The 17,562-nt window shown below is 46.4% G+C and overlaps 1 protein-coding gene across 4 annotated transcripts in view; it reads left to right on the top strand.

Moving 5' to 3' along the window:
• The first annotated feature begins 13,578 nt into the window (after positions 1–13,578).
• P4HA1 (prolyl 4-hydroxylase subunit alpha 1) overlaps positions 13,579–17,562 on the top strand; it is a 73,852-nt gene continuing 69,868 nt past the window's right edge. For 2 of the 4 annotated variants that reach the window (XM_038743575.1, XM_038743577.1), the window contains exon 1: positions 13,582–13,675. The gene's annotated coding sequence lies outside the window, so the exon portion shown is untranslated. Of the gene's footprint in view, positions 13,676–16,476; positions 16,539–17,562 lie in introns of those variants that run through there. The other 2 variants (XM_038743578.1, XM_038743576.1) reach the window with 2 other exon arrangements.

Here is a 17,562-nt window from a genome sequence, read left to right as displayed (position 1 = left end):
TCCTTCCTCTCCCCCTCGTCCCCCCTCCATCCCCCCATCTTACCTCCTTCCCTTCCCCACAGCACCTGTATATATGTATATATGTTTGTACAGATTTATTACTCTATTTATTATTTTACTTGTACATATCTATTCTATTTATTTTATTTTGTTAGCATTTTTGGTTTTTTTCTCTGTCTCCCCCTTTTAGACTGTGAGCCCACTGTTGGGTAGGGACTGTCTCTATATGTTGCCAACTTGGACTTCCCAAGCGCTTAGTCCAGTGCTCTGCACACAGTAAGCGCTCAATAAATACGATTGATTGATTGATTGATTGATTGATAGAAGGGGGAGATAGGGATGGGGACCATCTCTATAAGTTGCCAACCCGTACCAGATGAGTAGCCAGGCCTGGCTACTGGTGAAACAAGGCGTGGAGTCCAATCTACTCCCGGTTCTGCAAAGACTGGGAGGTTATTGCGTACCTCTCCAGGAGCGGAGTACAATAGACGTTTCTTCCAAACATGGAGAGCCACATACCTGAGGTAAGGGGGCAAGGCAAGAGCCGCAATTCAACATTCATTCATTCAGTCGTATTTATTGAGCGCTTACTGTGTGCACAGCACTGTACTAAGCGCTTGGAAAGTACAAGGTACAAGGACAAGCACGAGAACACTGCTTTGCACATAGCAAGCACTTAATAAATGCCATTATTATTATTTGTTAAGTGCTTACTCTGTGCTAAGTAGTAGTTTATAATAATAATAATAATAATTGGCATTTGTTAAGTGCTTACTATGTGCAAAGCACTGTTCTAAGCACCGGGGAGGATACAGGGTGATCAGGTTGTCCCACGTGGGGCTCACAGCCTTCATCCCCATTTTACAGATGAGGGAACTGAGGCACAGAGAGGTTAAGTGACTTGCCCAAGATCACACAGCAGACATGTGGTGGAGTCGGGATTCGAACCCATGACCGCTGACTCCGAAGCCCGGGCTCTTTCCACTGAGCCACGCTGCTTCTCTGTAATATATATATAGTTTATAATATAAACTATAAATATATAGTTTATAGTTAAGTAGTTTATAAATGACAACAGGGAATTTATCAATCGATCAATCGTATTTACTGAGCGCTTACTGTGTGCAGAGCACTGTACTAAGCGCTTGGGAAGTACAAGTTGGCATAAGTACGACTTATGGCAGAGGGAGAAACAGTATGGCCTAGTGGATAGAGCCGGGCCTGGGAATCAGAAGGTCCTGGGTTCTAATCCCGGCTCTGCCACTTGTCTGCTGTGTGACTTTGGGCAAGTCACTGCATTGCTCTGTGCGTCAGTTACCTCCTCTGTAAAATGGGGATTAAGACTGTGAGCCCCATGTGGGACACGGACTGTGTCCAACCCGATTAGCTTGTAAACTCCCCAGCGCTTAGAACAGTGCTTTGCACATAGTAAGCGCTTAACAAATACCTTAAAAAAAGGCATCACTGGATCAGACAGTTTGGATGCATTTGTTAGAGAAGCAGCGTGGCTCAGTGGAAAGAGCCCGGGCTTTGGAGTCAGAGGTCATGGGTTCAAATCCCAGCTCCGCCATTTGTCAGCTGTGTGACTTTGGGCAAGTCACTTCACTTCTCTGGGCCTCAGTTACCTCATCTATAAAATGGGGATTAAGACTGTGAGCCCCCCATGGGCCATCCTGATTACCTTGTAACCTCCCCAGCGCTTAGAACAGTGCTTTGCACATAGTAAGCGCTTAACAAAATACCTTTAAAAAAAGGCATCACTGGATCAAACTGTTTGGATGCATTTGTTAGAGAAGCAGCGTGGCTCAGTGGAAAGAGCCCGGGCTTTGGAGTCAGAGGTCATGGGTTCAAATCCCAGCTCTGCCATTTGTCAGCTGTGTGACTTTGGGCAAGTCACTTCACTTCTCTGGGCCTCAGTTACCTCATCTATAAAATGGGGATTAAGACTGTGAGCCCCCCGTGGGCCATCCTGATTACCTTGTAACCTCCCCAGCGCTTAGAACAGTGCTTTGCACATAGTAAGCGCTTAACAAATACCTTTAAAAAAAGGCATCACTTTGGATGCATTTGTTAGAGAAGCAGCGTGGCTCAGTGGAAAGAGCACAGGCTTTGGAGTCAGAGGTCATGGGTTCAAATCCCAGCTCCGCCATATGTCAGCTGTGTGACTTTGGGCAAGTCACTTCACTTCTCTGTGCCTCAGTTACCTCATCTATAAAATGGGGATTAAGACTGTGAGCCCCCCGTGGGCCACCCTGATTACCTTGTAACCTCCCCAGCGCTTAGAGCAGTGCTTTGCACATAGTAAGCGCACAATAAATGCCATTATTATTATTATTATTATTATTTGTTTCTTGTTAATAGTCACAGCAGCATAAGGAATAGAGCTTGGGCCTGGGAGCCAGAAGGTCATGGGTTCTGATCCCGGCTCTGCGCCTCATCTGCTGTGTGACCTTGGGCAAGTCACTTCACTTCTCTGGGCCTCAGTAACGTCATCTGTAAAATGGGGATCGAGACTGTGAGCCCCACATGAGACAAGGACTGTGTCCAACCCAATTTGCCTGTAACCACCCCACAGCTTAGTACAGTACCTGGCACACAGTAAGTGCTTAATAAATACCACAGTTATTATTATTATTATTAAATTGTTATTAACAACTCTTGATTATTCGGGGATGGATGGTCCAGTTGGGAGATTGTGCTTCCCTTCTTCTATCTCTCTGATCCCTGCCTTTTGGGCATTTCACTGCACATTAACATTTGCAACAGGGGTGGAAGGATAAAGAGATGGAATTTTAAAGTCGGAAAGAGAATTTTAAAGTCGGGTTTTGTTACTTAGCAGCCACTCTGACAAATGCTACGGTGGGAGGCACGGAGGGATAACCATCTGGGAAGCAACATGGCCTGGTGGAGAGAGCAAGGGACTGGAAATCAGAAGGACCAAGGTCCTAATCCTGGCTCTGCTGCTTGCCAGGCTGTGTGACCTCGGGCAAATCACTTCACTTCTCTGTGCCAGGGATCGTGACCAACCTGATTAGCTTGTACCTACCCCAGCGCTTAGTACAGTGCCTGACACATCCTCATCATCAATCGTATTTATTGAGACACATAAGACACATAAGAGACACATAAGAAGCGCTTAACACAGACCATTAAAAAATAAAAAAGTTACGTCTTGAATGCCCAGACGACAGCTCTGTAATTTATTTATATTAATGTCTGTCTCCCCTCTCTCTACTCTGAAAGCTCATTGTGGACAGGGAATGTGTCTGTTTATTGTTGTATTGTACTCTCCCAAGCGCTTAGTACATAGTAGGTGCTCAATAAATACGACCGAATGAATGAATGCTCAAAATTCTTCCAAATCTATGATTCCATGACCTCGACTGAGAACCAGAGATATCCACCTCATCACCACCAACAGGATTTTATCCATCACCTTTCTACTCAAGTCCCTATGTTAGGGACTGTACAAAATGGAGAATCAATCAATCAATCGTATTTATTGAGCGCTTACTGTGTGCAGAGCACTGTACTAAGCGCTTGGGAAGTACAAGTTGGCAACACATAGAGACAGTCCCTACCCAACAGTGGGTTCACAGTCTAAAAGGGAGAGACAGAGAACAAAACCAAACATACTAACAAAATAAAATAAATAGAATAGATATGTACAAGTAAAATAAATAAATAAATAGAGTAATAAATATGTGCAAACATATATACGTAGAAGCAGCGTGGCTCTTTGGAAAGAGCCCGGGCTTTGGAGTCAGAGGTCAAGGGTTCAAACCCCGGATCCGCCAATTGTCAGCTGTGTGACTTTGGGCAAGTCACTTCACTTCTCTGTGCCTCAGTTACCTCATCTGCAAAATGGGGATTAAGACTGTGAGCCCCCCGTGATCACCTTGTAACCTCCCCAGCACTTAGAACAGTGCTTTGCACATAGTAAGTGCTTAATAAATGCCATTTTAAAAAAATGAACTAAACAGGCACATTCATTGTCCCCCTAGAACAGTGTTGACAGGAACAAGCAGAATAAAGGACAGACACATCTGCCATCTCTACGGTATTGTTCTTTTCCCAGCGTTCATTACAGTGCTTGGTACAGAGTGAGTGCTCAATAAATACCATCGATAGATCAGTACAGACAATTGAACGAAGAAAATGCTACTCTCATTCTGCGGGGGAGGCCAGTCGAAGCAAAGTTGTCGGTTAAGACACGGTGGGATCAAAAGAATTGACCATGTCTCATTCAGTGGGTCAGGAAATATTTCAACTCCCCAGTCAATTGCTCAGAGGATTCTGATTTTTAGGATGTGGGAGTATTAGTGATCTCAATTCTGTTCCTTATTACCAATCCTCTGAGCCCCAGCAAGAACTGAAGTGATGATTGGTAACTCGGTCAGAACTAAAGGTGGAAGTGGCAATACAACTGAATTTCTGGGACCTGAAGAAAAATGTTATTTTTTTCCCCAAAGAAGCTACCCATCTGTAAAAGCTTGGTGTAAGAATAATCTTCCAGCGCAGTCTTTGACTCTACAGTGGTTTAACTTTATCTGAGGTGTGGAAGTGGACCCCAGGTGAAAAGAAAAGCTTAACTCACGGCCAGAGGCAGTAAACTAGAGACAGACGGTAAAATCTAATACTCTCAATAAATAATGATGGCATTTATAAAGTGCTTACTGTATGCAAACCACTAAGTGCTGATAATGATTAAATACTTTTACAATTACAGGTCCACGAAACTTGGGGCTTCTTTGTTTCACTGCATTAAAACTGACATTTCTGAAGTCCTCTCTTGGCTGTTAAACGCTTTTGAAAAGTTCCCTCGGGTGGAGGAATGTGTGCTCTGACCAAGCTATGCAAGTCTTTTACGCTGCCAGAAAAAGTGCCGTTTGTTCACAGGAGGAGGCCGTTTCCTGAAAATGGCCTTGCTGGTTTCTAGAAGAGTGTTGCTTTCTTCCAGAAGTTCTTGAGAATATCCAATTATGAAATAATGGAGAGCATCGATTGGAGCAGAGTGGCCTAGTAGAAAGAACACAGTCCTGGTAGTCAGAGAACCCAGGTTCCAATCCTAGCTCTGCCAGTTGCGTGACCTTGGGCAAGTCACTTAACTTCTCTGCGCCTCAGTTTCCTCAACTGTAAAAAAAGGGATTCATTGTCTGCTCTACCCCCTTCTTAGACTGTGAGTCCCATGTGGGACAGGAACTGTGTCTCTCCTGATGAACTTGCATTTACCTTAGCTCTCGGGACGGTGTTTGACTCACAGTAAGTGCTTAACAAATGCAGTAATGGTGCAGGGTAGGGTACCACTTGAGCTCTTCAAGGGATTTTAAAAAGCAGAAGATGCTGACCTAAAATATTTCCTATTATCAGAACATGGAAGAGAGCTGGAGGGCTGGAGAGGAGGAGAGGTCAGTGAAGGAGTAGGAGCAATCACGTGGTCCTCTATCAATCAATCAATCGTATTTATTGAGCGCTTACTGTGTGCAGAGCACTGGACTAAGCGCTTGGGAAGTACAAGTTGGCAACATATAGAAACGGTCCCAACCCAACAGTGGGTTCACAGTCTAAAAGGGGGAGACAGAGAACAAAACCATACTAACAAAATAAAATAAATAGAATAGATATGTACAGGTGAAATAAATAAATAAATCTCCTGAAAAAATGGAGACGGCTTTCATTTCTAAGAGTTTCTCCACTCAATAAGTGAGGTTTAGGTGTGACAGAAGAAGCCCGTCCCTTCTTCTTTTTCTAAGTTATTTATTTATATTAGTGCCTGTCTTCCTTTCTAAACTGTAAGCTCACTGTGGAGGGACTGTGTCTACCAACCCCACAGTACTGAATTCTCCCAAGGTCACGGTAAGTACTCAGTAAATACCATTGGTAATGATTACGCCTCCTACTACTGCCTGTGGCGAACACTTTGGTGCAATTCTTGTATTTTTATTGGTCTCGTGATGGTTTTACTTATTAAGAGACAGCGGGATCACTTGGCAGGACCCTTGGTGTGTAAGCCACCAAGTTTTAAGAATGTAATATTCTCTCTGAAAGGCAATGCCCTACTCTATTTTCATGGGTACAGTGTGGGACAGCTACACACATGGGTGGCTATTCATTGTCTGCAGTATCATCAAAGGACAGCAAGGGAGATCTATGTGACCAGCCTTAGCCCTAATGAAATGACATTTCATTTGCAATGAATAGGGATGGGATAAATTTCCTCCACCCTATGAATAGGGTTTTGCCCTGCCTGCAAGAGAAGTCATCTTCGATAAAATTATCTCTGTTGGTATGTCTTGGGCTGCTGGATAGGGAACAGCTTCTTCTTGTTAACTCCAGGACTTTGGGTGCCCCTAGGAAGCTATATGCTGGAAATGCCACTTCCAGGGACAAGAATTTGACTTGTAAGTAGCACCTATTTTTGCGTTGGGATAATAAGAATAGTGTTTTTTGTTATACGCTTACTATTTGCCAAGCCCTGAGGCAGATACAAGATCATCAGGTCCCACATGGGGCTCACAGTCTAAGTAGGAGGAAGAACAGATACTGAATCGCCATTTTGCAAATGAGGAAACTGAGGCACAGATAATTATAATGACAGTAATCGTGGTATTTAAGCACTCACTCTGTGCCAGGCATCATCATCATCATCAATCGTATTTATTGAGTGCTTACTATGTGCAGAGCACTGTACTAAGCGCTTGGGAAGTACAAATTGGCAACATATACAGTCCCTACCCAACAGTGGGCTCACAGTCTAAAAGGGGGAGACAGAGAACAAAACCGAACATACTAACAAAATAAAATAAATAGTATAGGCACTATACTAAGAGCTGGGGTGGATACAAGCAAATCAGTTGGACACAGTCCCTGTCCCGCATGGGGCTCACGGTCTCAATCCCCATTTTACAGATGAGGCAACTGAGAAGTAAACTGACCCGCCCAAGGTCACACAGGAGACAAGTGGCAGAGCCGGGATTAGAATCCATGACCTTCTGATTCCCAGGCCCGTGCTCTATCCACTAAACCATGCTGCTTCTCACAGAGTGAAGTGATTTGCCCAAGGTCACACAGAAAGCAAGTGGTGGAGCCGTGATTACGCCTGATTCCCAGACCCGTTCTCTTTCCACCAGGCCATGCTGCTTCCCATGCTGAGGTAGGTTGTTCAGATCCAGGGAAGTGGAGGAAGGCTTAGCAAGGAGAGACTTCTAAATGCAGAAAGAATAACATGGGGAACTGCACTTTATTCTAATCAGAAGAAAGAACTGCATATAGGCATTAGGGAATTGGTTTATCTTAGATGGTAAAAGTTGCTTTCAAAGAAGACTAATTACAGCCCATTAGCAAATGAGATACAGCCCTCATTAATGATTTGCCTATGATAGGCCTTCATTTCTTCCTAATAAAAAGTTACTAGTGATAGATGAATAGGGTGATTTTTTTTTTAAAAGAGCCAACTTCTAAACTCAAAAAGACCTGCAATCCTATTTATTTATATTGATGCTACTGATGCCTGTTTACTTGTTTTGATGTGTCTCCCCGCTTCTAGACTGTGAGCCCGTTATGGGCAGGGATTGTGTCTCTTTGTTGCTGAATTGTACTTTCCAAGTGCTCTGCACACAGTAAGCGCTCAATAAATACGATTGAATGAATGAATGAAAAAGACTTGATTTTACTGTCAGGTGGATCCCATCTTCTATGTTCTTAATTACTTCCAATATGCCACATTGTGGGTACTTAAGACTGCGAGCCCCCATGTGGGACAGGGACTGTATCCAACCTGATTATCTTGTATCTACTCCAGCTCTTTGAACAGTGCTTGACAATGTAGTAAGCGCTTAACTATTATTATTATCACTCACTGGATGCTACTTTAAACGATTTGGGCAACAGAATTTTGAATGGCAAGGTGGTAAATCTGAGCTTTTTTATTTGCGATTCGGGCAGGCAATCCTGTGGTAGCAGAAAGGAGGAGGGAAGTAATAATGATAATAATAATTGCGGTATTTGTTAAGCGCTTACTTAAGCGCTGAGGTGGTTATAAGCAAATTGGGTTGGACTCAGTCCCTGTCCTACCTGGGGCTCACAGTCTCAATCCCCATTTTACAGGTGAGGTAATTGAGGCACAGAGGAGTGAGGTGACTTGCCTAAGGTCACACAGCAGACAAGTGGCAGAGCCGGGATTAGAACCTATGACCTTTTGAGTCCCAGGCCCATGCTCTATCTACTAGGCCATGCTGCTTCTAAGTACCCACCCTATTATCTGAAGGCAACCTAAGGACGGACAGCATGGGCATTGCCTTTGACAATCTGTAATACATCCAGAAGTCAGGGTTTCTAACGAATTCAAGGGTGCTGCAAGTCATCATCATTAAATACTACTAAATACCACTAAATACTGAATGCCTCCTCTGTGCAAAGCATCCTGGGGGATTACAAAGGAAAAATAAAGATAAGGTAGTAAAAGCTCACCTTCCTTTATCAGGATTTTTCCGGAGTGCAAAAATGAGTAGTTAACAACTGTCCCAAATAACAGACAACACAAATCAATCAATAATAATAATAATGATGGTACTTGTTAAGTGCTTACTATGTGCAAAGCACTGTTCTAAGCGCTGGGGAGGTTACAAGGTGATCAGGTTGTCCCACGGGGGGCTCACAGTTTAAATCCCCATTTTACAGATGAGGTAACTGAAGCACAGAGAAGTTAGGTGATTTGCCCAAAGTCACACAGCTGACAGTTGGCGGAGCCGGGATTTGAACCCATGACTTCTGACTCCAAAGCCCGGGCTCTTTCCACTGAGCCATGCTGCTTCTCATAATCAATCAATCAATAATAATGATGATGGTATTTGTTCAGCGCTTACTATGTGCCAAGCACCATTCTAAGCGCTGGAACCCATGATTACCTTGTATCTACCCCAGTGCTTAGTACAACGCTTGACACAATGCTTAACAAATACCATTATTATGATTATTATTACTGGGTGCAGAGCGCTGTACTAAGCAGTTGGAAGAGAAAAATGAAGACGATTGAATGAATGAACATTGTAGAAGCAGACTGTGAGCTTGCTGTGGGCAGGGAAGGTGTCTATTATTATATTGCACTCTCCCAAGTGCTTAGTACAGTGCTTTGCCCCCAGTAAGCACTCAATAAATACAATTAAATGAATGAGCAGTGTGGCCTTGTGGATATAACATGCGCCTGGGAGCCAGAAGGACCTGGGTTCTAATCTCAGCTCCACCACTTGTCTGCTGTGGGACCTTGGGCACATCACTTAACTTGCCTCAATTCCCTCATCTGTAAAATGGGGATTAAGAATGTGAGCCCCACGTGGGATCGGGACTGTGTCCAATCTGATTAACTTGTGTCTGCCCCAATGCTTAGTGTAGTGCCTGGCACATAATAAGGGCTTAACAATCAATCAATCGTATTTATTGAGCGCTTCCTGTGTGCAGAGCACTGTACTAAGCGCTTGGGAAGTACAAATTGGCAACATCTAGAGACAGTCCCTACCCAACAGTGGGCTCACAGTCTAAAAGGGGGAGACAGAGAACAAAACCAAACATACTAACAAAATAAAATAGAATAGATATGTACAGGTAAAATAAATAAACAGAGTAATAAATATGTACAAACATATATACATATATACAGGTGCTGTGGGGAAGGGAAGGAGGTAAGATAGTACTTAATGTACAGTTGTTCATACTGAAATTTTTACACTCATGATATTTTAGTTTGGGGCATCTTTTCTCTACAGTATATTTGGACAACTGTATTAAAGGAAATATGTATTAAATGTGACAGATTTGAAAGAGATGCTTGAGGTTATTCCTCCCTTCCACTTCTCTAGACAACTTAAGCCATATTATTATTATTACTTTAATAATAATAATATCTGCTAAGTGATCCCTCTGCCAAGTAGTGCCAAGCACCACTAAGTGCTGGGATAGATAATTAAGTTGGACTTGATCCCTGTTCCACATTGGGCTGGCTGACTAAAAAGGAAGGAGAAGTTTAACAAATACCTTAAACTTGTAGAGAGAAAGCCATAGAGCTGTGAGGAATTATTCCGGGGGTAATTGGGATTCCCAGGCCTGTGTCTGTTACTGTCACCTCCCACCAAGCTGGTTCCAGTCCAATGGTTCAACCTATGTTAGGTCAAGAGGATGCAGTGAACCTAGTCGAGAAGGGAGGACATTAGAGCGTGGCAGCAGCTCCTGCCCTCCTCCTGCTATTTCCTTGGGAAAGAATGATGGTGGAATCAGAAAGGACAGATGATAAGAATAACCGTGGTATCTGTTAAGTACTTACTATGTGCCAGGCACTGTATTCATTCATTCATTCAATCGTATTTATTGAGTGCTTACTGTGTGCTGAGCACTGTACTAAGCGCTTGGGCTACCCAACAAGGGTCTCACTGTCTAGAAGGGACTGTACTAAGAGTCTATACTAACCACTGGGGCCGATAAAAAATAATCAGATCAGACACAGTCCCTGCCGCACGTGGGGTTCCTAATCTAGAGGGAAGGGAGACCATGCACTGCATCTCCATTTTAGAAATGAAGCAATCGAGGCACAGAGAAGCGTCTTGCCCCAGCTCAACCCAGCGGGAGAGTGGCAGAGGCGGAATTAGAACTCAGGCCCCCTGCCTTCCAGTCCTGCTTTTTCCAGTAGGCACAAGCCTCTGTCCTGTGATTTCAAGATCAAGAACGTACGTGGAGGGATTGACTCCAGTGCTGGTGGCTTGCTTGGCATCCTTCACATTCTTCTGTCCCTGTGAGTCATGGTTCCCTTGGGGGCATATATAAGGAACTAGTCTGTAGGCAAGGATGTGGCATGTTGTGAAGTGCATGTGTTTGCCTGTGCCTATGTTAGCAAGCTAAAGGCAAAACCAGGACTAAATAATAATAGTAATAATAGTGGCACTTGTTAAGCACTTACTATGTGCCAAGCACTGTTCCAAGCACCGGTGTAGATACAAGTTAATCAAGTTGGACGCTCACATGGGGCTCAGACTCTTAATCCCCATTTTACAGATGAGGTAGTGGGCCCAGAGAAATAAAGTCACTTGCTCAAGGTTACACAGCAGACATGCAGTGGATCCAGGATTAGAACCCAGCTCCTTTTGACTCCCAGATCGGTGCTCTATCCACTAAATCAAGCCACGTTAGAAACCAGGTGTCCTAATTCCCAGAGGAGGACTCTTTCCCCTGGTCCAACCGCAGGGCTCCAGGAAGGATTAAAGAGCGAGGAGAAGAAGGGAGGTGGAAGAAGACAGGAAGAGTTTGAGGGAATGGCTCCGGAGCCAAACCTCAGCCCGGTCGGTGGGAAGGCCGGATTCTGGATGAGACGGTTTGCGGAAAGAGGTGCTGCGGGGTCCAGGCTGCCGTTCTCTGACCTGCGTACGGGAGCTAATAGTGGCATGATAATAATGGTATTTGTTAAGCACTTACTATGTGCCAGGCACTGTACTAAGAGCTGGGGTGGATACAAGCAAATCGGGTTAGACACAGCCCCTATCCTGCATGGGGCTCACAGTCTTAATCCCCATTTTACAGATAAGAAGTGAGGTGACTTGCCCAAGGCTGCACAGCAGACAAGAGGCGGAGCTGGGGTTAGAACCCATGACCTTCTGACTCTCGGGTCTGTGGCCATGCATGGCCCTGGAGCCAGAGAGAAGTAGCCCCGGGTCTGCCGATGGCTACTTCTTCCCCTCTGGAGTGAGGGGAAGGGAGAAATGGACAAGCCCACAGCCTACGGGAAGTGGGTAGAAGAGGAATGGGAAGGGAGGGTTGTAGTAGTAGTGGTGGTAATATTTTTTCAATTAATCCATTTACTGTATTTATTGAGAGTGCTTACCGTGTGCAGAGCACTGTACTAGGCACTTGGAAGAGTACGATGTAACAGTTGGTAAAGGTGTTCCTTGCCCACAGAGGGGGAAGCATTTATTACATGGGTACTGCTTGCAGAGCTCTGTCCTAAGCGCTGGGAGAGAACACAGTGTGGGAATTAGACACAGTCTTTGACCCTAGCGGGGGTCACAATCTATGAACGAGGGGGCCTCGCTTGGGATGGGACAATTTGGTCCTTTTAGACATCTTTCCTTGGATGTCCTCCTGTTACCTCAAGCTTTAACTTGTCCAAAACAGAACCCCTCATCTTCTCATCTAAACCCTGTCCTCCCCGCTCACTTTCCCATCCCTGTAAATGGCACCACCATCTTTCCCATCTCACAAGCCCGTAATCTTGGCGTTATCCTTGAATTCTCTCTCGTTCAACCCAAATAATCAATCCGTCAACTAAATCCTGCCGGTTCCACCTTGACAACATCACTAAAGTCCGCCCTTTCCTCTCCATCCAAACTGCTAACGCACGAGTCCAAGCACTTATCCTATCCCACCTTGATTACTGTATCGGCCTCCTTGCTGACTTCCCAGCCTCCTGTCTCTCCCCACTCCAGTCCATACTTCACTCTGCTGCCCGGATCATGTTTCCACAAAAAAGTTTAGGACATGTTTCCCCACTCCTCAAGAAACTCCGGCGGTTTCCCATCCACCTCCACATCAAACAAAAACTCCTCACCATTGGCTTCAAAGCATTCAACCACCTTGCCCCCTCCCACCTCGCCTCACTACTCCCCTACTACAACCCAGCCCGCACACTTTGTTCCTCTAATGCTAACCTTCTCACTGTATCTTGGTCTCATTTATCTTGCTGTCGACCTCTGGCCTGGAACACCCTCCCTCCTCATATCGGAGAGACAATTACTCTCCTCCCCTTCAAAGCCTTATTAAAGGCACATCTCCAAGAGGCCTTCCCTGAATAAGCCCTCCTTTCCTCTTCTCCCACTCCCTTCTGCATCACACTGACTTGCTCCCTTTATTCATCCCCCATCCCTGCCCTACAGCACTTCTGTCCATATTTGTAATTTATTTAAAATAATAATAATTGTGGCATTTGTTAAGCCCTTACTATGCGCCAGGCATTGTACTAAGTGCTGGAGTGGATGGTTTGGACACAATCTCTGTCCAATGTGGGGCTCTCCAATCCCCATTTTCCAGATGAGGTAACTGAGGCACAGAGAAGTGAAGTGATTTGCCCAAGGCTACACAACAGAGCCATGGCAGATCTGGGATTAGAACCCATGACCTTCTCACTCCCAGGCCCATGCTCTATCCACTACATCACACAGGTTCCCCACTATGCCAAATGTTTGACTCCCCCTCTAGACTGTAAACTCGTTGTGGGCGGGGAATGTGTCTGTTTATTATTCTGTCCTCTCCCGAGCGCTTAGTACAGTGTTCTGCACACAATAAGCTCTCAATAAATGCGACTGAGTGAATAAAGGAAATGGATTTCTACTAGACCTTTAAAGGAGGGGAAGGGCCTGATGTGGCGAAACGGAAGTACGGAGTATTTTGTTTTTCTAAGATTTGCATCCATTTGGGTTGTGAAACAGAAGCGGACTTGATAACCAGGTAGTGATTGTGTACTTGGAAGAGTGCGGGATCAGAGCAGGGAATGCAAAGAACTAAGGTTCCTAGAAGCTGGATTCGGAGTTTGTGGCTGACGGCTGCCATCCCGCTTCCTTAAATAGAGCAGTTTCTCTTCTAGGTCCAACCTTAGCCTGAGACCCCATGCCGACTCGTTCTTTGGGTGTGGATCTGGACGGTAAGGACTGCAACGTGGGGGCCTCTCTTTTTCACTGGGGGGGGGAGGAGGGGTGATGAGATGTGGTGACTTGGGAGGACAGGTCAGTGGCCAGATTTCCAGACTGAAAAACCAGATGCTCAATTTTCCAGGGGAGAGAAGGGGCTGATGATTCATCAGCAACCTCTTAACTCTCTCTCTCCTTTCCACCTCATGGCCATTCCCATCCCTCCTTCGTGTCCCCAGTGGGGATCCGGCCACACCTGATTTGTTCCACTTTCCACCTGGTCCCCACCGAAGTCACTAAGAACAAAAGAGGGAGAATGACCACAAATCTAAAAGTAGGGCTGAGGAGATGCTCCTTAGGAGGGAAGGAGAGGGCATGAGTACTTCCGGAAAGGGTCAGATCATTTTTAGGCATTTTTCGACAAACTATTAAAGCCACTACAGAGGAGGTGGCCAGGGAAGAGGAAAGGGGTAAAGAGAGGAGTGAAGAGGGTCGTAATAACAATAATTATAATCGTAATATTTGTTGAACACTGTATCGGTCAATCAATTGTATTTATTGAGCGCTTACTGTGTGCTCTGTACTAAGCGCTTGGGTGAGTACAATATAAAAAGAAACAGACACATTCCCTGCAAACGAGCTTACAGTCTAGAGGGGGAGACAGACTTTAATATAAATACATAAAATAAAGATAGGAACATGGGGTGTGGGGATGGGGGGGGGGATGAATAAAGGGAGCAAGTCAGGGCAACACAGAAAGGAGTTGAAGAAGAGGAAAAGTGGGCGCTTCGTCAGGGATGGCCTGCTGCAGGAGATGTGCCTTCAATAAGGCTTTGAAGGGAGGGAGGGAGAGTAACTGTCTATGTGCCAACCACTGGATCAACTACAGGAGTAGATACAAGATATTCGGATTGACACAGTCCCTGTCCCATATGTGACTCTTAGTCTAAGTGGGAGAGAGAACAGGGTTTTTTGGTCCTCATTGTACAGATGAAGAAACTGAGGCACAGAAAAAGTTAAGTGACTTACCCGAGGACACACTGCAGGCAAGCCATGACGCTGGGATCAGATCCCAAGTCCCCCACTACCTAAGCCCACTCTCTTTCTGTTAGGTAGGGAAATGGATAAGGGAAGAAAGAGAAGGAAGGGGAGAGGAGGTGGGGAAAAGTGGGGAGGAGTAACGGAGAGGAAGGCAGAGGCCGGGAGAGAAGTTGGGGAGAAAAGAAGGGGAGATGAAAGGAGGGGAAGGGTTGAGGGAAAGAAAAAGTTCATTCATTCATTCATTCAATCGTATTTATTGAGCACTGTGTGCAGAGTACTGTACTAAGCGCTTGGGAAGTACAAGTCGGCAACATATGGAGACGGTCCCTACCCAAGTTGAGGGAGGAAGGAAAGGGAAAGACTGGGGGAAAGAAAAGAAAGTTGAAGGAGGAAGGAAGGGGGAAAATTGAGGGAAAGGAAAGAAAGGTGAGGGAGGAAGGGAGGGGGAAAATGGAGGGAAAGGAAAGAAAGGTGAGGGCAGAAGGAAGGGGGAAAATTGAAGGAAAGAAAAGAAAGTTGAGGGAGGAAGGAAGGGGAAAGATTGAGGGAACGAAAAGAAGGTTGAGGGAAGAAGGAAGGGGAAAGAAAAGAGAGTTGAGGGAGGAAGGAAGGGGGAAAACTAAGGGAAAGAAAAGAAAGGTGAGGGGGAAGGAAGGGGGGAAATTGAGGGAAAGGAAAGAAAGGTGAGGGAGGAAGGAAGGGGGAAAGTTGAGGGAAAGGAAAGAAAGTTGAGGGAGGAAGGAAGGAGGAAAATTGAGGGAAAGGAAAGAAAGGTGAGGGAGGAAGGGAGGGGGAAAATTGAGGCAAAGGAAAGAAAGTTGAGGGAGGAAGGAAGGAGGAAAATTGAGGGAAAGGAAAGAAAGGTGAGGGAGGAAGGGAGGGGGAAAATTGAGGGAAAGGAAAGAAAGTTGAGGGAAGAAGGAAGGGGAAAGAAAGGAAAGTTGAGGGAGGAAGGAAGGGAAACACTGAGGGAAAGAAAAGAAAGTTGAGGGAGAAAGGAAGGGGGAAAATTGAGGGAAAGAAAAGAAAGTTGAGGGAGGAAGGAAGGGGAACACTGAGGGAAAGAAAAGAAAGTTGGGGGGGAGGAAGGGGGAAAATTGAGGGAAAGGAAAGAAAGTTGAGGGAAGAAGGAAGGGGAAAGAAAAGAAAGTTGAGGGAGGAAGGAAGGGGAACACTGAGGGAAAGAAAAGAAAGTTGAGAGGGGAAGGAAGGGGGAAAATTGAGGGAAAAAAAAGAAAGTTGGGGGAGAAAGGAAGGGGGAAAATTGAGGGACAGAAAAGAAAGTTGAGGAAGGGGAAAGATTGAGGGAAAGAAAGTTGAGGGAGGAAAGGGGGAAAAGAAAAGAAAGTTGAGGGAGGAAAGGAGGGGAAAGAATCTTAAGGGTAAGAGGCACGAATGGGGAGGGGAGGGGAGGGAGCAGCGGAGGTGGTGGGGAAAGGCGAAGGGGCAGGAAAGCGGGCGGCGGTGGCCTGAGGGGGGGCAGGCGAAGGCGGCCCAGGAGGCGGGGCGGCGCGCGCACACAGGCGCGCGCACGACGGGAAAGCCTCCGGCCCGCCTCGCCTCCCTCCCCTCGCTGGGAGGGGGGGGCGCATGCGCGGTGTCCCCGGGGCCTGCTCCCGTCGGGCGGGGTGGGAGGGGCCGAAAAGGGGCGGGGCGAGTCCGGAAGGCCACGCCCACCGCCCCCTCGGGCCTATAAAAGGCGGGCGGAGGCGGGCAGGCTCTCAGTGGGGTCGGCGCCGGCTGGGGGTGTGGTTGTGGGTGCGTGGCGTCAGCGAGCGAGCGAGCGGCGGCGGCGGCGGCAGCAGCAGCAGCGGTCCGCTTGTGCCCGTCACTCAGGTGAGGAGTTTGGGACTTCGGCCCCCTCGGAGTTTCCCTTCCCTCCCTCTCCCTCCTTCCCTTCCACCACCCCCGCCATGATGAGGGGCCGCCGCCCTGCCCAGCAGCGCCTCCAATAGTACTACGCGTGGCTCAGTGGAAACAGCCCGGGCTTTGGAGTCAGAAGTCATGGGTTCGAATCCCGCCCCCCGCCAACGGTCAGCTCTGTGACTTTGGGCAAGTCACTTCACTGCTCTGGACCTCAGTTTTCCCATCTGTAAAATGGGGACTAAAACTGTGAGCCCACCCCGTGGGGCAACTTGATACCGCCTCTGCCACTTAGCTGTGTGACTTTGGGCAAATCACTTCACTTCTCTGGGCCTCAGTTTTCCCATCTGTAAAATGGGGACTAAAACTCTGAGCCCCACCCCCTGTGGGGCAACCTGATCCCGCCTCTGCCACTTAGCTGTGTGACTTTGGGCAAATCACTTCGCTTCTCTGGGCCTCAGTTCCCTTATCTGCAAAATGGGGATGAAGACTGTGAGCCCCACGTGGGACAACCTGATCACCTTGTATAATAATGATGGCATTTATTAAGCACTTACTATGTGCAAAGCACTGTTCTAAGTGCTGGGGGGATACAAAGTGATCAGGTTGTCCCGCGTGGGGCTCACAGTCATCATCCCCATTTTACAGATGAGGTAACTGAGGCTCCGAGAAGTTAAGTGACTTGCCCAAGGTCACACAGCAGACATGTGGCGGAGTCGGGATTCGAACCCATGACCTCTGACTCCAAAGCCCGTGCTCTTTCCACTGAGCCACGCTGATCACCTTGTATCATCCCCAGCGCTTAGAACAGTGCTTTGAAATCAATCAATCAGTCGTATTTAGAACAGTGCTTTGCACATAGTAAGCGCTTAATAAATGCCATTATTATTATTATTATTTATTGAGCAATTGCTGTGTGCAAAGTACTGTACTAAGCACTTGCGAAGCGCAAGTTGACAATAGTACTATCTACTTTGCACATAGTAAGCGCTTAATA

Source organism: Tachyglossus aculeatus, chromosome 3 (genome assembly GCF_015852505.1).
Source record: "Tachyglossus aculeatus isolate mTacAcu1 chromosome 3, mTacAcu1.pri, whole genome shotgun sequence".
In the NCBI taxonomy this organism is placed as follows: Eukaryota; Metazoa; Chordata; class Mammalia; order Monotremata; family Tachyglossidae; genus Tachyglossus; species Tachyglossus aculeatus.
The sequence above is the reverse complement of the archived record's forward strand: the minus strand, read 5'-3'. Positions and strand labels throughout refer to the sequence as shown.